Here is a 5,000-nt window from a genome sequence, read left to right on the forward strand (position 1 = left end):
ACACACCCACCCACACAGACACACAGGTCTACACACACACACACACACACACACACACACACACACAGACAGACACACACACACACACACACAGACAGACACACAGGTCCACACACACACACACACACACACACACACACACACACACACAGACACACAGGTCTACACACACACACAGACAGACACACACACACACAGGTCTACACACAGACAAACAAACAAACAGACAGGTCTTTACACAGACACACACACACAGACACAGACAGGTCTACACACACACACAGACACAGACAGGTCTACACACACAGACAGACACAGACAGGTTTACACACACAGATAGACACAGACAGGTTTACACACACAGACACACACACAGACAGACACAGACAGGTTTACACACACAGACAGACACAGACAGGTTTACACACACAGACAGACACAGACAGGTTTACACACACAGACACACACAGACAGGTTTACACAGACAGACAGACACAGACAGGTTTACACACACAGACAAACAAACAAACACACAGGTCTTTACACAGACACACACACAGACACAGACAGGTCTACACACACACACCCACCCACACAGACACACAGGTCTACACACACACACACACACACACACAGACAGACACACACACAGACAGACACACAGGTCCACACACACACACACACACACACACACACACACACACACAGACACACAGGTCTACACACACACACAGACAGACACACACACACACAGGTCTACACACAGACAAACAAACAAACAGACAGGTCTTTACACAGACACACACACAGACACAGACAGGTCTACACACACACACAGACACAGACAGGTCTACACACACAGACAGACACAGACAGGTTTACACACACAGACAGACACAGACAGGTTTACACACACAGACACACACACAGACAGACACAGACAGGTTTACACACACAGACAGACACAGACAGGTTTACACACACAGACAGACACAGACAGGTTTACACACACAGACACACACAGACAGGTTTACACAGACAGACAGACACAGACAGGTTTACACACACAGACAAACAAACAAACACACAGGTCTTTACACAGACACACACACAGACACAGACAGGTCTACACACACACCCACCCACACAGACACACAGGTCTACACACACACACACACACAGACAGACACACAGGTCTACACACACACAGACACACAGACAGACACACAGACAGACACAGACAGGTTTACACACACAGACAGACACACAGGTCTACACACACACACACACAGACAGACAGACAGACACAGACAGGTCTTTACACAGACACACAGACAGAGACAGACACAGACAGGTCTACACACACACACACACACACACACACAGACACACAGGTCTACACACACACACACACAGACAGACAGACAGACACAGACAGGTCTTTACACAGACACACAGACAGACAGACACAGACAGGTCTACACACACACACACACAGACAGACAGACACAGACAGGTCTTTACACAGACAGACACAGACAGGTCTACACACACACAGACACACAGACACACAGGTCATATGTATTAAATAGCCATGTCATGTTCTTCATGTAAACAACAATAAACACAAATGTATTTAATGAGAAGTAATCAGCACGAATGAACTCTAAATAATTTAATATTGCGTCATCTTTACATGTCTTAACTGTGAGGGCTTCTCCCGCCGTCTGGGTTTAACACGTTGTTTGTTTATTTTTGACCAAAAGACTGCATACACACACACACACACACACACAGGCCTACGCGCACACACACACACACAAAAGTCTTTACCAAAAGACTGCAGTACCTTTTTCTTACACTCACACAGACATCATTTATGCAGATGAACATGCTCAGATAAGGAACATAGACAGAGAACATTACACACACACACGTATAATATCACACAGACAGGCCTTCACACACAGACGGGCCTACACACACACAGATCAGCTAGACAGGGAACATGGCACACACACAGAGACACACACACACACAGAGAACATCACACTCAGGCAGGCTCACACACACACACAGACACACAGACACACAGACACAGACACACAGACACGTGAAGTGCTGGACAGATGCAGAGGTGGGTCTGTTTTCTACCCGCATCAGAGTGTGTGTGTGTGTGTAGGCCTGCCAGTGTGTAAAACATTGGAACATAATGTGTGGAACACACCACTCACAAATCCCCCTCTGTTAGGATTATCCCTTATCAGCCCTTACTTGTGTGTGTGTGTGTGTGTGTGTGTGTGTGTGTGTGTGTGTGTGTGTGTGTTCCCCTATTAGCCAGCTGTAGACACGAGTGGATTTCAGTCTCGGAAGAAAACGCTGGAATGTTGGGCTAATCTAACAAAACACTTTAGTGACACGCCAAAGTGCTCCATCTACCCACACACACACACACACACACACACACACACACACACACACACACACACACACACACACACACACACACACACACACACACACACACACACACACATCTACAAGCTTCTTTATGCAAAACCAGATGAACTACAACTAAAACCAGATGAACTAAGACCAGATGAACTAAAACCAGATTAACTACAACTAAAACCAGATGAACTAAAACCAGATGAACTAAGACCAGATGAACTAAAACCAGATTAACTACAACTAAAACCAGATGAACTAAAACCAGAGGAACTAAAACCAGATGAACTAAAACCAGAGGAACTAAAACCAGATGAACTACAACTAAAACCAGATGAACTAAAACCAGATGAACTAAAACCAGATGAACTACAACTAAAACCAGATGAACTAAAACCAGATGAACTAAAACCAGATGAACTAAAACCAGATGAACTAAAACCAGATGAACTAAAACCAGATGAGCTAAAACTAAGACCAGACACACACACACACACACACACACACACACAGAGTTCTCCAATCAGCGAGCGTGTGGGAGGCGGGGTTTGATGAGTCTGATCTGGGATTGGTCTTGATTGGTTTGACATCATAGCACACATGAGTGCAGTTAAATGTGCAGTGTGCAATTCTGAAGCACACGCGCACACACACACACACACACACACACACACACCGCTGATTGTGAAATTCAGCTAATTACTCCTCATGCTTTCCCAGCTGCCCATTCTCTGTGTGTGTGTGCGTGTGTCTGTGTGTGTGTGCCTGTGTCTGTGTGTGTGCTCATACAGTCTTCTCTCTGTAAATGGGAAACCAATATAGTGGCTGAGACCACAGACAGTTCCAGCAATCAACAGGTTGGGAGCACACACACACACACACACACACACACATTGTGTTGGGAGCACAGAAGGGAGATGGGTAATCTGATGGGCAAATATCAACACATGCAGGCTGCCACAGCCACACACACACACACACACACACCCACACATACTCAAACAGAGTTCTCTTAGCAAGAGACACACTCGCTCTCTCACACACACACACAGAGAGTTCCTCCCCAGACCTTCAGTGCTCAGGTGGGCTATCTCCCGGGCCTGTGTGTGTGTGTGTGTGTGTGTGTGTGTGTGTGCGTGCATGTGTGTGGGTGGGCTATCTCCCGGGCCTTTCTGTGTGGAGCTTGCATGTTCTCCCCGTGTTCACAAGGGGTTTCCTCCACTTAGAACCCCAACAGAATAAACATGCAAAACAGAACGGAACACACTGCTGTCCGTCCCTGACCGAGACGGATGGTTCACTTGGTCCCTGGGCCCTGAGAAGCTGCCCACTGCTCCTGGAGGCACACACACACACACACACACACACACACACACACGTGGTCCCTGGGCGCTGAGAAGCTGCCCACTGTTCCTGGAGGGAGGACAATCTGGGATGGGTTAAAAGCAGACAGTGAATTCACAGCGAGCTCAGTAGGGCCAATAGTTTTCCGCGTCAAAAAAAAGCAAATGCCGTGTCACGTTTTTGATGATTCCGTGTTTCCTTGTTCCAAAAAAAAAACAGCCGTAAAATGTCTTTCTGCACGTTAACTGTATGAAAAAACCCTGTTGATAGTGATGTTGCCTAGCAACGCTGTCTGGGTGCGTGCAGCCCCCTCAGTTAAGTTAGTGACGAGTTCAGTTTGACGCCAAGTAGTTGACCATACTGTGCCTTATACATTTCCAATGCTTAAATCATCATTGTTCGACCTGTATGTGAGGCATTATGTGCATACCTAATGAAAGTAAGGGTTTTCATGAAGTTGCTTCTGTAATATATCGTGTATTAAATACCAAATTTTGGGCTACCTGCTAGTGCTATTAGTAGTGATTAGCATGCTAAGCGGAGATTTAGCTATGTTCTCTTATGTTGATACGCTGTAATAAAGATGGGTTCAATCCTGTTAAGATTTCGACTGGATGAGATATGAATGAGATCCATGTTGCCTAGTGTAATGTCCACTATTATATGTATCTAGTAATATTAGTTGTGTAATTGTTATTGTGTAGCAATAACTCATGTTGATGTAATTCAGTGCAGTGCTAATTAGTCCCCATAAAGAAAACTTGATTTGGTAACTCAGTGAATAATACGTGCCCTTCTTAGATTGTTGTTTGCCAGCCATCAACAGAACAGAAGACTTAAAATTTTTAGTTTTTAATGCGATTGGGAAGATGAGCAAATGAAAGTGACTACCGTTGAAAAGGGGGGCGTGGCCGGAGCAGAGTTCAGCGCAGACTGACATTTTCTGACTGCTTTTGTTCTTTAATTAATGTTTGTTCATTGTTGCGATCGTTGTTGTGTTTATTTGAAAGAAATTCAGTCTTGCAGGGTAAAATACAGGGGGTTTTGGGCGATTTTGATGCACAAAATGATGTCAGTTTGAAAAGTTGTAATTCCGTTTTCAATGGTCCATTCCGTGTCAGATGGTCCATTCCGCGTATTCCGTGTGTTCCGTTTTCGCGGAAAACTATTGGCCCTACCTCAGGCCTGGGTGTGAGTGTGTGCGTGCG

General features: G+C 45.5%; 1 protein-coding gene across 1 annotated transcript in view; it reads left to right on the top strand.

Annotated features, from left to right (window-relative positions):
- LOC308375238 (uncharacterized protein) overlaps positions 1–5,000 on the top strand; it is a gene marked incomplete at its 5' end in the record, with an annotated part of 33,053 nt that overhangs the window by 5,580 nt on the left and 22,473 nt on the right. The window lies entirely within an intron of this gene.

The sequence above is a fragment of the Sprattus sprattus genome (assembly GCF_963457725.1).
Source record: "Sprattus sprattus genome assembly, chromosome: 14".
In the NCBI taxonomy this organism is placed as follows: domain Eukaryota; kingdom Metazoa; phylum Chordata; class Actinopteri; order Clupeiformes; family Clupeidae; genus Sprattus; species Sprattus sprattus.